We start from the raw sequence: 17,724 nt of genomic DNA, 5'->3' as shown, positions 1-17,724 counted from the left end.
ATCCCTCACTGGATGTATTAGCAGCCTAGTCTGCTGCCCTGTCTGTCTCTCTACCTGCGACAGTAATAAAAAGCTATCGCTGAGACAATGTCTCAGTGGTGCACAACATTAACCAATTACAATTTTAATTCACAATTCATAAATCATATCAATAGTGGATACTTAAAACCATAGTTAAATTCAAGACAATGAATGTCATAAGGAATTTAAACTCCAATTCACAAATTATCAAAATTCATAATAACACAATTTAGTCAAATAGTTTAAGAATACCGTATTGCCAATTCATGCACAATTTGATCAAATAACTGAATAATACCTTTTTGTAAATCAATAACACAATTCGATCAAATAACTGAATAATATCGTTTTGCAAATCAATAACACAATTCAATCAAATAACTGAATAATATCGTTTTACAAATCAATAACACCATTCGATCAAATAATTGAACAATACAATGTTGCCAATCAATAACACAATTTAGGTCATGACACAAATTTTTCCATATATGCCGTGTTGTACACCACGACAAGACATACTCACCCCAATAATCGAAATCAATGAGGGAGGAAGCTAGCTATCTAATGAGAACTCATCCATACTCACCTCAGACTGGGAAGTCAAAGAGGGAGGAACATAATCATACTCACCCCAGACTGATAAGTCAAAGAGGGAGGAATCATCACACTCACCCCATTAATGGAGGAGGAAATAGTATCAGTGTCATGCCAATTGTGAGTCAAAGCAATTCCAAACATTTTATTCAAATGATCCGTAAGAATCCAATAAATTTCCAAAGTTATAATCTCATTCACAAATGGCAATACAATTCGTAATTCATTTCAATTTCCACAAAAACCATTTACAGTACTCTTCAATCAATAAGTATCCATCAAATACCATTCAAACAGTTTCTCACAGTTCAAATCATTTACAATACTTTTCAAGCAATAAATATCCATTCAAGTACATTTCCACAATTTAAAACAATAATATACAAGTAGTCATAATTTATTTCAATTGAAAATAATTCAAAAGAAATAGTTGTTGTGCACAAAAACAATTTAAAACAATAATATACAAATAGTCAATATTTATTTCAATTGAAAATTTCAAAAGAAATAGCCGTTGTGCACAAACCTCTGATGACTGTCCCCCTAGTCTGGACTCAGTGTTTCCTTCCCTTTTGCTGAGTCCTTGTTAACTTTGATTGTAACTTGCTAAACCTTCACCAAATTTCTCAAAATTGGTATCAATATCTTCCTTGTGATGTGTAGACAAAGTTTAATGAAGAAACCTAAGAGGTTGGAGTTGAAAATGGAGAGTTAAGAAAGCTTGCATGAAAAATGGCTATGGAGTTTCCTCTCACCTTCATTCACGGTAATGTTGAATTCATGTGGAGAAGATGGAGTTTCAGCTGCATATTAAGTGTACACATGTCCCACTATGTGTTTAATTAATTCCCTTAGTGGTCCACTAAAAAATTAAATCATATTATAAGTTAAACTTTCACTTAATCCCACATTAACCCATGATTTTAGCTATTTACTTTAGGTACCACCAAATTAATTTTTCATTTCATTTTCTAAGTGTAATATTATTTATTTTTAATGGACATTTAGGTCAAAAGACACTTCAGGATGTCAAATGACCATAATGCCCTGCTCAGTGGCATTCCGATTTTTCAGTATACACTGTTTTGTGTGTTTATCGATTTCTCACTTTACATTGTACTAATTATTTAATTTTTCTTTGATCTTTCTAATGATATTTATTCTTCAATAAGGTTCTAATAAAGTCTTAAAAATGTTTTCCGTGGTTCCCATGATCCGAGGCAATCAACGGTCCACGCCGTGACTTCCCTGCAAGGCGATCACCCATCGCTAGGTTTTTCTACCGCTTAACTTGGTTACATTTCTTTGCTATGATTTTTCCTTTGTTTTTCTTGTATTTTCTTTTCTTGTATTTCATTATTTTATGTCTCCTCACTCATATTAAAGTGTGGTTCTAGGCATCCTAGCTGTCCGGACAGCACTGGTCACCAGAACAGCAGAATGCACTACCGAACTTAGGGGTGTTACAAGTATTCTGAAAGTGGCACATGCCAGTGTTTATGCTATGCACCCAGGAAGTACAAAAATATATCATGATCTGAAGCTTCAGTATTGGTGGCCTGGTATGAAGAAGGACATAGCTGACTATGTGACTAAATGCTTGACATGTTAGCAAGTTAAGGCAGAACATCAAGTTCCATGGGGTTTGCTACAGCCTATGCGCATACCAGAATGTAAATGGGATCGGGTCACTATAGATTTTGTGAGTGGTCTACCTCTCACCCTGAAGAAACATGATGCAGTATGGGTGATAGTAGATAGATTGACAAAGTTAGCACACTTTCAGCCAGTTAGGACTGACTACTCACTGGAGAAGTTAGCAGAATTGTATATCAGTGAGATAGTTAGATTGCATGGAATTCCACTTTCCATCATATCTGATCGAGACCCAAGGTTTACATCGAGATTCTGGAAGAAGTTGCATGAGTCCTTGGGTACACAACTCCACTTCAGAACAGCTTTCCATCCTCAGACGGATGGGCAATCAGAAAGAGTAATCCAGGTAAACAATTGGAACCAATTAAAGTAATACACATATTGAACTGAAATGGTAATAATAACATAAAATATATGTCAAGTCCTTGAGGATATGCTGAGGAGTTGTGTCATTGAGTTGGAGGGAAGTTGGGATAGATACCTCCCACTGGCAGAATTTGCATAAAACAATAGCTACCAAGCTAGCATCCAAATGGCCCCGTATGAAGCACTATATGGGAGGAAATGTAGAACTCTAGTGTGTTGGACTGAATTGGGCGAAGACAAACTGGTAGGGCCAGACTTGGTGAAACAGACTAAGGAGAAGGTAAAACTAATCAAAGCCAATCTGAAGGTTGCCTCAGACAGACAGAAATCCTATGCCGACTTAAAGAGAAAAGAAATAGAATATGCGATTAGCGATAAAGTGTTTCTCAAAGTCTCACCGTGGAAGAAGGTACCGAGGTTTGGAAGAAAAGGTAAGTTAAGCCCTAGGTTCATCGGCCCATATGAAGTCATTGGACGTGTGGGTCCAGTGGCCTATAGGCTAGCTTTACCACCAGAGCTGGACAAGATCCACAATGTGTTCCACGTGTCTATGCTAAGAAGATACCGCTCAAATCCTTCACATGTCATCTCCATGGAAGAAATTTAAGTACAACCGGATTTGACATATGAATAAGAACCCATACAGATCCTGGCTCGGAAAGTGAAAGTGCTTTGGAGGCACCATAACACCGAGGAGGCAACTTGGGAAAGTGAACACACGATGAGGCAACAGTTCCCTCAACTGTTTGCATCAGGTAAATTTCGAGGATGAAATTTAAATTAGAGGGAAAAAGTTGTAACACCGTCCCTGTAGCAATTTCGTACATTCTACTGTTCCGGTGATGGGTGTCGGTCCGGACAGCTAGAATGTCTGGAAAAATATTTAAGCTAAAGTGAGGAACTATAATTAACTCAAATATTAATAAGAAAAATTTAGGAAAAATTTTAGAAATAAAATACAACCAAGTTAAATGAGCCGGTGCCCTAGCGATGGGTAACCTAGTGAGAAGTTGCGGTTCTCGCAGCTAGGAGCCCTAGACCCGGGTCAAAAATTATAAAATAATTTTTGAGACTCCAGAGAAGGGTCATTGAGGTTCCTATGGCATTAGAATACCAAGGAAATATTTAGAAAAAATTTTCAATCGGTACAGATTATTTTTGCCCGTTAAGCCAAACGGAGGGCATTTTGGTCATTTCGCCTACAGAGGTTATTTTTGGCCGACTTTTCCAGTTAATTAAATAATTATTATGACATAAAATGTGAATAAATATTACTAAAAATTGAATTGAAAATGAGTAGAAAAGAAAAGAAAAAAAAATGAATTAAATGGGAATTTATGACATCACATGATGTCATTAGTGTGCCTTCACCCAACCCAATGTTGACACATGGCATAACTATATTTAAAAGAGACAAATGGGCTAAAAAATGAGAGAAAAACCAGAATTCCCTTTCTTCTTCATTTCCTTGTCGTAAACCATTCTTCCCTAACCTCCATGGACAAGCTTTTTCAAGCTTGATTTTCCCTAGCTTCTACACCATAAAAGCCCTAGTTGTCTTCACAAAACATTCACCCCACACCTTGAGGAAGCTTTGGGCAGCAAAATTTTGAAGAAAAATTAAAGTTTTGGTTGGCTTGGATTTGAGCTAAAAGAGGTTAGTGACTTAAACTTATGTTTCTTTTCAAATTTATATTGAGTAAGTATAAATGAGTGTAAATTACAAAGAAAAATTGTTGAATACCAATTGTATGTAAACCCTAAATTTTTGGCAGCCATGGTTAGGGTTTGTTTGTGATGATTTTAATGAAGTTAAAAGGTTATTATGGCTGCCCTTAATGTGCATTTTGTAAGTGGATTGAAGAAATGTAATGAAAATGCATGAATGGTAATGTTTGAGTTAGGGTTTGGGGTGGAGAAATGGGACTTTGACCATGTGATGATGAGAATGGGTATTAATGGTCAATTAGTGACCATTTAGTTCTGTTTAAACCAAAAATGAAGAGTGTTAAGGGATGGGATTTAGGTTTAGTGTGGCTGCCCTAGGTGACCTACAAAATTGGACATGAGTCCAGCAAGTTTGGGCAGCCATAACGTGAATTGTAGAGGTTCAATTGGTGTTTGGCCAATTGAACATGAAACTAGACACATAATGGCACAACGTTGGTGAAGAAACCATGCCCATAAGACCAAACCAAGTGGACCAAAAACTTGCCTAAATCCGGGTGACCTGTAGTCTGTTTCTCCAGAATGACCAAATGAAGTTCATTTGGCCATAACTTAGTGTATAATGGTCCAATTGACCTGAAATTTTACCAACAACAAGCTAAGATATACACTAACAACTTTCATGAAGAAATCTATCCTAAATTATGACAAGAACCTTTCCAAAAAGGGAGTTGCACTCACTGTTCACTGCACTGTAGATATGGTCAATCCATAAAATTTCCAATCCGGCCAGTTGTGGTTTTTGGACCATAACTTGAGCTAAAAAACTCCAAATGGAGTGATTCAAAAAAGGAAATTCAACTAGACAAAATAAGGAACAACTTTCATGTTTATCATTTTTCCAAATTCCTACTGAAACAGTAACTAATGGAATAGTAAACCCAAAACTTCAAAACAGAAAATTCTGTCCAATTCACATTAAGCTTAGAGATGGTATTGGCAACCAATACCAACAAGTTTAAAATGCAAAATGTGATATGTTGATGATATTTAAACTAATTTACCTATTGCCAATGCAAAAGTCAACATTTTGGTTGACCAATGAAATGAATAGTAATCATTAAAATTCAATTTCAAGGAATTACATAAATAAAAAGTGTTAAATGCCCTAGTAGGCCTAATGTGATTGGTTTGGATAGGTTGGCATGCCAATAGGGTTCTGTTAGCAGTACTGCATATGGCTTCATGCCATTCTGTATTTCATGGCTTTCCATGCCATTCTGTGACATAATAGCCTTTGGCTATGATATTGAGTTGTTATGCTCGGGTTTAATCCCCGATAATTATTACAGCTTATTAGCTGTTCTGTTGCACACCGGGAGACACTATGTGACCGATGGTGTGATGGTCCGAGGTACTTAGTACCCAGTACCAGTTTACCCGTTTATCCAGTCCAGTCAACTAATATATGTTACTCATGCAATATTAATAAATCTTATCAAACTTTAATCGAATAATATTGCAATAAATATTTGAAATTAAGTCTACCAAAAATGTAAATATACATTCTGCATGCATGTTATTATTTTATTTTATTTTATTTTATATTGTCACCACTAAGAAGAATTGCTTAGCGCGTCGCTTTTGCCACGCGCAAGTACCGGAGACATAGCTGGGGAGTCCAGCAGACCTCATACAGGGTGAGTTTTTAGATCTGTACTCAGAGTTCAAAGTCACCTATCAAATTGCAGTGCATTGGTAGGACATTGGGCTACCTAAGTCTTTCATATTTGTGAACTTTTGTTATGTATATTATAAACTCATGTAATCATATTTTTGCTGTAATTACCTATGAACTATGTTCAGAAATAAATATGAGTATTTCTCATTGAATTGGGTGTGATATGAGATGAATGTGAATTTTGAGATACTGAATTGATTTGAGAAATTATTGAAAAATGTTGGTGGTTGACTGAGATTGAGATGATAATTCTATTTGAAGTATTTTTAAACAGGTTCAGAAGAACTGTTTTACAATTTATAGCCGGCACTCTGCCGGTTTTTCTATAAAATTTGTGGAAAAATTTAGATTTATCAAAAATTATAAATAAATGAATAAAAAGGGATTAATTGAAATTGAAACATGAATTGGTGTTCCGACACACTGAGTGGCATAACTTGCTCGGCTACACTGTAGACGGGTAAGGGGTATCACAATAAAAGTGCATATAATCTTTAGACCTTATATAACATAGTTATCTTGTACATAGATGGTTTGAGTTTGATACTACTTTCATACTTATACTGTGTATGGGTATATGGGCATGTGTTGGCTCCTACTAGTTATATATAGAGGTAGGTGTTGATGAAGATGGAATCTGTTACCCTAAGTAAATAGGGATAAAATCTTATGTTCATTTAATTGTTCTTGATGTCTTTAAAATCTTATGTTCATTTAATCATAAAAGAGTTTCTGATGAGAAAATCTTTTTAATCAAGAATTGGAATTAAAAGAGAACATAACATTCATAGCAAATGGGGTTTAACATAAACCATGACTCCAGCTCGAATTGGAATTTTGTAATAGAGAGATTCTAGTGCATGGTAACATAAAATTATAGGTTCATTTAAGGTATTCCTTATTACTGATTGGGTGGCCATGGCATGCTATGCTAGGTGTTAAACATGGTTTATGAGGTGCCTAAAATGATTTAGAGAAATCTTTTATGGTAAGGATATTAAGAGTTGATATTATATTTCATTGCCAATTAGTGATGAGCCTAGTGAGTCACACACATACACAAGTAATCACCAAGTTAAATGTGATTTAATTAATTAGTTAAAGAGTTTAATTAATTAATTAAATAGGTTTAGTTTACAATTAGATTGCAAAGTCCCTAGCATGGCTTGAAACCAAATCTAGGTTATTAGATGTATAGTATAAGTTAAATTTATATTTAAAGTGTCTAAATATGAATTTAATTATAAGAAATTAATTAATAGAGATTAATTAATTAATTTATATTTGATATAAATTGATTAGAAGAGGAGAAATAATTATTTTGTGTTGAGAACTCAAAATTATAACATAAGGGTAATTTGGTCATTTCACAGGGTGATATTTGGCACTATGAGATGGTGACACATGCCGTCATGGTTTGTAATTTGTCTTCCTATCATGCATGATGATCAAAGTCAAGATTAAACCTAGTTTTGACACTTGGCTTAATGTGATTAGGTCAATTAAAATTAAGATGTAATCAGAAGATGATATGTGGCAAGGGTTTTAAGTGATGACCTAATTATAAAAGGGAAAGAATGAAAGAATAAAAATACATTTTTATTTTTCTAAAAAGGTGCCGCCACCCATGAAGCTATCCTCCTCTCTTCTTCTTCTTCTCTCATTAATTCAAAGAGAATGGTCCATATTATGTTGAATTAAAATTGCTAGAAATTGTTTCTAGTGCCCTATATATATCTGTAATGTCTCTAAAGGCAAATCCCTAAGTTCTAATTGGTTAGCAAGGTTTGAGAAACTGTTCAAGGGGCTGCCATTGGTGATCTTGGTGTGTACAAGCTAGAGGGACAACATTTGGGGTCCTAGGTGCTTCACAAAGGTACCAATCACATATACAGTGCATCAAAAGATTAGTGCACATATTCTTGTATTAATCTAGGGTTCTAATGAATTAATTTGTAAATTCTAAAATCTTAAATGGCAAATGTAGATCCTAATACATATTAAAAGTGTTTTAATATGCAATTGAACATTGAAAAACAATAGGTACATAATGAATCTTACATGATGTATGAGACCCTAGAAGAAAATTTTGGAATTCAATGTTCTAATCTGATAATTTTTTTACTTTCGCTCTTTCATAATAGAGATTGGCTCCACACCATGCATAACCTCAATTTCAAACTACACCTCTCTTTTCAGAGGTAATCCTAGTAACTCATCAGGAAAAACATTCAGAAAATCACATACTGTAAGGATATCCTTCAGACTTGGACTCCCCACCTGGGTGTCTATCACATGAGCTAAATAAGCTTCACACCCTTTTCGAATCATTCTTCTAGCAAGTGTTGCTGAAATGAGATTTGATGGCAATAACTACCTCTCCCCGTGTATTACCACATCTGCGTACTTGGGAAGACCAAAAGTGACTGTCTTTAGTCTACAGTCAATCATGGCATGATGCCTGGCTAGCCAATCTATACCCAAGATGATATGATAATCTCTAAAGGGCATTTCAATCAGATCAGACAGGAATGTATATCCTTGGATCACCAATGGACAATCCCTATATAATCTATTGACCCTAACCTCTTGTCCTAAAGGACTAGTAACTAGTAACTCAAAATCCATTTTCATGTAAGGAACAACAACAAAACAAGCAATATTAGCACTAAAAAAAGAATGTGTAGAACCGAGATCCAACAGCGCGTAAACATCTTGCTCAAAGATGGAGAATGTATTAGCTACTAAATCAGAAGTCTCAACCTCTTCCCTTTGGCGCATGGTGTACACCCTGGCTGGTGCACCACTATGCTCTGGTTGATTTACAATACCTTGACTGCTAGAAGTACTGCCCCTACCTCTGCCTCTATCTCTGCTGGCTGAATGTGAACCTCTAGTGGCAGAACCTTAAACCAATCCTTCAGTGGTGGTAGGTGGCCCAGATCTGTAGGCACTGGTGCAATTTTTAGCAAAGTGTCCTATTTCACCACAATTGTAGCAGGCACCTATGGCCTTGTAGCATGCCCCTCAATGCGTCTTGCCACAAGTCTCGTAGAGACGAACAGATAATGCTCCTCTGGGTGTCTGCTGGGTATATCTGGGTGGCGTCTATCCTGAGGAACTACCTCTACCAGATTTATGAGAACTAGATCCCCCAAAATGATTTCTCTTTTTTGAACCACTACCAGAAGCTTGACCTGAAGTTTTTCAACTCTTTTCCTTTTCTTCTATTCCCTTTTCAACTGTGGCTTCAAGTTCCACCCTTTCTATCTTAAGGGCTTATGATACCCCACTACTTGTAGGCTAATACTGGGCCTCAAATATTTTACATCTGTCTCTACTGGTAATAAGTAGACTCCAAGCATAATGGCCCAAACGAGAAAATTCCCTCTCATACTTTGCCACAGTTCTGTTCCCTTGCTTCAGACTCAAGAACTCTTATAGTTTCATGTCTACATATGTAACATCGTCACTGTAGCAATTCCGTACATTCTACTGTTCAGGTGATCGGTGCCGATCTAGATAGCTAGAACGTCTGGAAAAATATTATTACTAAAGTGATGAGTCATAATTAACTCAAATAATAATAAGAAAAATTTAGGAAAAATTTTAGAAATAAAATACAACCAAGTTAAATGAGTCCTAACGATGGGTAACCTAGTGGGAAGTTGTGGTCCTCGCAGCTAGGAGCTCCAAACCCGGGAGAAAATTCATGAAATAATTTTTGAGACTCTAGGGAAGAGTCATTGAGGTTTCGATGGCATTTGAGTGCCAAGAAAATACTTACAAAATTTTTGAGAGCGGTACACACAATTTTAGCTCGTTAAGCCAAACGTAGGGCATTTTGGTCATTTCATCTTCAGAGATGATTTTTGACCAACTTGTTCAATTAAGTAAATAAATTATATGACATAAAATATGAATAAACATTGCTAAAAATGAAATTAAAAGTGAGTAGTAAAGAAAAGAAAAGAAATGAAGATAATATTGATTTATTAAGTAAGCAAGAGGTCATTTAAAATTTTTGGCCAATCAAAATTCAATAAAAATATTTATAATACACTAAAAAGACGGAGAAGAAGTAAAAAATTTGGAAAAAAGCTATTAGCTATCTTCCTTTCTCCTTGGCCGAAACCTACACTACATGGCCATCCACCATTTTTACTCATTGTAAGCTTGATTTTCTCCCTCCTTTCACTATATAAACCCTAAGCCTCAATATTAAATCTTTCTTATTCACCTTGATTAAGGATTTGAGAGTAGAAAGAAGATAAGAAATTGAAGTTAGTGAAGCTTGGAATCTCCCAAGTAAGGTTAGTGCTCATCCCTCCTTTCCTTTCTTCTTTATTCTTACAATTAAGGGTGATTAAGTATAAATTTCATGAGCAAAACTAAAACTTATGCATGAATGATGAGACCCAAATTTTGGCTAGCAAAGGAAGTTGATAATCTTGATGTTTTCTTTTGATTAAATTTTTTCTATTAGCATCAATTACAATGTTTACTTAAGCCATAATTGAAGATTTCATGAGTTATGTGATATGTGAAGTATGGAGTTAATGTTTGGGGCACAAAATTTGGATTTTTCTCATGTGTTGGTGAATGGAAGTTCTATTTGTCAATTAGTGACCATTTGGCTGAGCATAATGAGGAATTGAAGTGAATTATAGCTTTGGATTTGAGGTTGGGTGCGCTGCCTTGAGTGCCCTGCAGGTCTGGATGTGAGTTCAGCATGTTTGGGCAGCTATAACTTGGTTGTGTAGGTTCAATTGGTGCAATGCAAATTGGACATGAAATTAGACACATAATGGCACAACTTTAATAAAGGAACCCTGTCTAGAAACAAAACTTAGGATGCCTTAAAAATTGACCAAATTCGGGTAGCACCAAATCTGCTTGTGCAAAATGACCAAATGAACAGTGTTCATTCATTTAGTCATAACTTAGTGTAGAAAGGTCTAATTGACATGAAATTTATATCAATGGAAAGCTTAGGAAAATTAGAACAACTTTCATGTAGAACACAAACTCAAATTCTGGACTTAACTAAATGAAATTGCTAGCTAATTTTGAACTACCAAATCTGGCAGAATCAAAATTGCCCAGAAATTCTGGGTAAAGGCAATCTAACCAGTTATGGTGAAATAGCTATAACATGAGCTAGAAAACTCCAAATGGGATGATTCAAAAAGTGAAATGCAACTAGACACAATAAGGAATAACTTTAGTTAAGAACATTTGGCTAAATTCTCACTGTAGAATGGCTTAATAGAATAGTGAACTCTAACACTCAAAACTGAAATTTCTGATTTATTCTGCATTGGTTAGAAGTGTGGATTGGCAACTAATGCTAACATTTGTAGGAATCAAAATATGGTAAATTTAGGTAATTAAGACTCATATAACTATTATGCATTAGAAAGTCAATAATTTGACCTAAATAGTAAAATGAATAGTAACCTTACATGTAAAACATGAAAATTCAATCAGTAACTTTGTAATGTGCCCTAGTACACCTAGTAAGATTGGTTTGGATAGGTTGGCATGCTAATAGGGTTTAGTTAGTAGTACTGCACATGGCATTATGCCATTCTGTGATTTTATGGCTTTTAGCCATTCTGATATTATGATGAAACTTGGCCTTGTGCCTAATGTTTATTATAGCTTATCGGTTGTTCTATTGCACACCGGGAGACACATTGTGACTGATGGTGTAACGACCCGAGGTACTTGGTATCCAGTGCCAGTTTATATGTATATCTAGTCCAATCATCTAGTATAAGTTACTTAGGCAACCAAAAATGCATTTTGATAAATTTAATGAAATAATGAATATAACAAGTACCAAATAAATAATACTATAAATAATTACCAATAATTTGTTTGTATGAGAATTAAACCAAACACTGCATATTTATTTTCTTTTAGTTCTTTTTATTTTATTATTGGCACCACTGAGAATCATTGCTTAGCGTGTTGCTTTTTGCCATCCGTAGGTTCTAGAGAGACTGACAGAGAGCCCAATAGACCACAAACTGGGTGAGGCCGTTCACAGTTTTGCATAGTGTCCGTGTCACCTCACAGACTATAGTGCATTGGTAGGACAGTAGGACCCATTTTAATATTTTGTACTGTTTGTATTTTGTAATTAAACTTTTATTTTCTCGTGTATAGTTGAAACTCATGTAATATATTTTGGTATTAATACAAATATTTGTAATTTGTGTTTATAAATGAAAATATAGTATTTATTCATGATTTGTACATGATTATCATATGAAATGAATGAATGATAAATAGAAGAAATTTTGAGAAATGATTGAGAAATATTAAGATTATGTTGATATAATGGAATTTGAGAATGATTAGAAATGTATTAGAAGTGTTTTTCACAGGTTCCGAAGAACTGTTTTATCCATTTTTAGCCGGTACTATGCCGGATTTTCTATAAAATTTTCGGAACCTCAAATGAATTTATAAATTCAATAAATGACTTAAATGAGTTAAATTTCACAAATTGCGCTTCATAACTAGGAAGAAATAAATTAAGAAAGGATAAAAATAATTAAGATAAAATATGGTGTTTTCGGTACACTGTGTGGCATATCTTGCTCGGCTATACTATAGACGGGTAAGGGGTGTCATAACATAAGTATATGGGACGTATTTTTGTCTGAATTCTCTAAAGAAGTCGTCCCATGTCAAAATTGGAGGCTCTATGAAACTATTAGGAATGGTTTTCCACCATTCATAAGCATCTCCATGGAGCAGGGATACTGAATATTCAAACTTCAAATCATCTATGCAGTGTAGTTTTCTGAAGACCCTCTCCATTTTCTCAAGCCATTGCTATGCTTTTAATGGATCTACTATACCCTTAAATTCTGCTGCCCCATATTTAATCAAGTTGTCATACTGTCTTGCTGGGGGTTGGGTTTGCACTGCTGGTGCTTGCATTAGGGCTTATGCTTGTATATTTCCAGCCATTTGCTGGAAGAATGTGGCCATTTGTTGTACGAATTGTGTAGGGAATTGCTGCATGGGTGGGACTGGTGCAGCTGACCCACCAGCATTCTGAGGAACTGGGCCCTACCCCTATGCCTCAGCTGCAACCGACTACTCTACTGAACGATCCCCTTCTTCCATTCCAATTCTCAAAGGTTTCTACCTCCTGACAACCAACACAAGGAGATTTCTCCCGTTAGTCCATGTTCATAATGTAAATGCACTATATGTATCTAGTCCATATTCACAATGTAAATACACTATATGTATCAATTCAATGCCATTTAAGCAGTTGTACTTCTCATGAAAAATATGTTTGTGCAAGGCATAGCTAAGAATTTGAAATACTCAAATCTCCATAATTCATAAAATCAATATCAATGTTTTCAATCATATAAATCAACTATTTCAATAACATTTTATCAAAGCAATTGCAAACAATAATGCTGCCAACAATTCACACAGTTAAGGTTATGACACAAAATTTCATAATCAATGCCGTGTTGTACACCACGACAAAGCAATCTACAATCTCACTAACTACCATTAATGAGGGAGGTGGCTAGCTAGCAATACGAGTACTCATTCGAACTAAACCTCAATTGGCAAGCCAGAGAGGGAGGAACGCAATATCAATTTCACCTCATATAATGAGGAACACAATTCAAATTATCATGCCAACTGTGTTTTCAAAATAAATTCTGTAACACACCTATATTCGCTAGTGAATTCTAATGTTCCGGTGACCAGTGTCTATCCGGACAGCTAAAATGCCTAGAACTACACTTAAATATTAGTGAGGAGACATGAAATAATGAAATAAAATAGAGGAAAATACAAGAAAAATAAAGGAAAAATAAGAGCAATAAAATGTAACTAAGTTAAACGAGCCAAAAATTGTAGTGATGGGTGATCGCATCGGGAAGTTTCGATGAGGACCGTTGACTAGCTCTGGACCACAGGGAGCCCTAGGAAATATTTTTAAGACTTAAATAAACATCTATTGAAGTATAAATGACATTGGAAATGTCAAAGAAAAATTAATTAATTAGTACAAAAAAAATGAAAATTTGAGAAACCGACAAAAATTGGTGTTACTGAAAAATTGGAAATACAAACCGAATAGGGACATTTTGGCCAATTGACACCCCGAGTTGCCTTTTGACCTAAATTTCCATTAAAAATAAATGATATTAAACTTTGAAAATGTCATGAAAATTGTACAATATAGGAATAGAAAAAGAATTGAGGTAAAATGTGTAAATTGTGAAACTTTGATTATTTAAATCTTAAACTAAGTTAGTGCTCCACTAACCTCAATTTATGGGACATATAATATAGCATATTTTGGACAGAAACTTCATCTTCAACCTCTCACCAAAAACCAGCCGAAATCTCCCAAAGAAGTTCCTCCATGGCCGAACTTGAAGGACCTCCATGCAACCATGAATTCCACCTCTATTCCAGTTGATTGCTTCATTAAAAGTTGTTTATACATCTTAGGAAACATTTTGGGAACAAGAAAGGAAAGTTTTGGTGGAGTTTTGAGGAAGTCCATAAGAGGTAAGTAACCATTTCTTCATCATTTCTTTATTAAAGTTTATATTTAGTTTGAGATAGGTGATGTGGTGAAGAAATTTTGAAGTTTTGAGGAGTTATTGATATATCCAAGTTTGGATAGCCATGGAACCTCATGGTTAATGAATTATTCTTACATATATTTGTTGGGAATTCATGTTGATTAAGGTGATTTAATGTCCTAGTAAGTTATTTCCATGTGTATGTGGTGATTGTGCATTTGATATTGAAGTTGAAGAAATTATGGGAAACTTTAGCAATTTGGAGCATTTTGGCAGCCTTGAGACTTCTTGATGAATGCTTGAATTCAGGAAGATATGTGATGAAATGTGATCTTAAAGATGGCTAAGAATGTACGTAATTTAATAGTGAATTTATATTTAATGGTTAGGAGTGTTATGTGTATATATTGTTTAGAATTGGATATTGTGAATTGGAAGTGTAATTGGTGCATTTTCAATTGGTTATATTTTGCCCAAAGTGACTATAATGTAAAGTGATGAATGGTTATGGTATGATACAAATGTAGAATTAGGTTTGGGAAGTGAAGTTATAGCTAGTTGAATGTGTGATTGGTTGATGCTTCAAAAATGTGTTAAGGGCAGTATGTATTTTAGGCTATAAATGGAATTTTGTGACTTCAATTGATATGAGGCCAATTGGAGGTGAAACTAGGCACAAAATGTGCTAACTTTCATGAAGAAAGCAGACCTAAATTCTGTCCAGAAAGTGACATGAAAACTGACCAAATCCGGATTGGTAACATTTCAAACCTGAAAATTGACCATTTGAACAGTAGTTAGTCTTTTGGCCATAACTCACTCAAAATAGGTCAAAATGACCTGAAATTTATATGGTCGGAAAGCTTAGACATAGGACTACAATTTTGGTTAAGACCACCAAACCCAGAAATAACCATAAGTAAGTCAAAATACTTGCATAAATTCGAGTATAAAAACTGCCAGAATTGGAAGTGACCTAAAAATGAACTAAGTTTGCCATTTTAGTGCAATCTATCCAGCATTGGTAAAATGACCATAACTTGGTCTAGTAAACTCCAAATGACCTAAAATTTGTGGCAAAAGTTCAATAAGACATAGACCTACAAGTTGTAATTCTGATTAGAATCCAGAAACTGAGGGAACTAGGTCATCCGGCTAGGTCAAAATAGCATACCAAAATCCGATAAATTGCACTAAAATGCAATACACTTAAAAATGAAATTGGTAACATATACCAACACTAAATGACTGTAAAATGTGACAAATTAGAATTGACTCACTTAGAGTGCATCAAAGGTCAACATTATAGGTTGACTAATGAAAGTAATAGTATTAAATAAATTTAATTATTGAACCTTATTATTAGAAACAATTTAAATGAGTACTAAAACACTTTAAATTGTGTGTTTTAGTTAGCAAAGACTCAGAGAAGGGGAAAAAACCACTGAGTCAAGGCCAAGAAGCTAATCATCAGAGGTCTGTGCACAACAGTTATTTCTTTTGAATTTTCACTTGAAATAAATTATGACCATTTGTATGTTATTGCTTAAATTGTGGAAAATTTGTTTAAATGAAATTTGATGGATCTTATTGCTTGAAAAATATTGCAAATGGTTTGAAACCACAACTATCATGTATATTCGATTGAATTCCTCGCTAGCTTGTCTAGTGAGATGAATTGGTTTTGAATTCCCTCTCTGGCTAAAGTGTTAAGGTGTGTGTCAGTTGAGGATGAATAGGATGAGTACTCATATAATTTGTAACACCCCTCACCCGTCTAGAGTGTAGCCGAGCAAGGCATGCTACACGGCGTGCCGGAGCACCTAATCTTATCCGATTTCATTATAGTTCTAGATTTACTTGTTCAAAAACTTTATCTGAGGTTTAGGCTATTTTTACTTTTATCAAAATCTGACTAATTTGGAAAATTCAAAAATTTCAATGATAATCCAGCAGAGTGCTGGCAGCAATTTGGACTAACAATTCTTCTGAACCTGCCAAAAATAATTTCAATATATACTCAAATTCACAACTCAGAATCAGTCTCAAAATTTTTCATACTCAATCTTAATCAGAATGATCATGATCAGATACTTAACTTATATATCAAAGTTCTTACATTTTATTATTTTGCATAATTTGCCAACTAAGTACATAAATTTATCAAGTACAGAATATACAAATAAAATTACAGTTACTAATTCACATTACAATAATAGCAGTATTTATAATGTACAGATTATAAAACATGCTTAAAATGAGCCCTATCTACATGCATTGCTGAGGAGGTGACAACCTTCAATTCTTCTGACACTTCTGCAGATCTGGACTCCAAAAGTCTCAGTTGACAATCTACTAGTTTTACCTTCAGTACCTGCGCGAGGAAGCAATTCCATCGCGCTAAGCATTTCTGCTTAGTGGTGCAATTTTATAACAAGAAATAATATATACAAGTAACGAAAGAAATAAATCATAGAATGATACTCAGGAATCAATTTAATTTGGTATGGTATTTCTAGCATCAACAATCTCATATACTAGTTTGTTCCTCTTTAGAAGTGCTTAGTTTATAACTTTTCAGTAATACTACCCAGTATACAAATTATTCTAACTGTATTGTATTTCAAGTCTCTACGGTTCTGCAATTTATATTTTTGTTATGTTTCTTTTGCTAATCTCTTTTACTCATTCATTCAATACTTAACTTAATTATACTGAAATTTCATTATAATTAACTTAACTTAATTGCTTGAATTGAATAATATTTTAATTGACTGCCCGTGTAGCCTATACACTGACCAGACTGGATAAACGAATATACAAGCACTGGGTACCTAGTACCTCAGGCCGTCACACCATTGGTCACAAAGTGTCTCCCGGTGTGCAAATAGTGTGGCTTAAAAGCCATATAATCAATCAGGCATTAAGCTGAGTATAATAACACAATCTGTATAGCCATAGGCTATTAAAATCATAGTATGGCATAATAAGCCATAAAACACAGTATGATGTAAAGTCATTTACAGAACAGCTGTCAGAATCCTATTGGCATGCCAACCTATCCAAACTAGTTAACTAGGCAAATTAGGG

This window comes from Hevea brasiliensis, chromosome 9, assembly GCF_030052815.1.
Source record: "Hevea brasiliensis isolate MT/VB/25A 57/8 chromosome 9, ASM3005281v1, whole genome shotgun sequence".
In the NCBI taxonomy this organism is placed as follows: domain Eukaryota; kingdom Viridiplantae; phylum Streptophyta; class Magnoliopsida; order Malpighiales; family Euphorbiaceae; genus Hevea; species Hevea brasiliensis.
Note: the sequence above shows the minus strand (reverse complement) of the source record.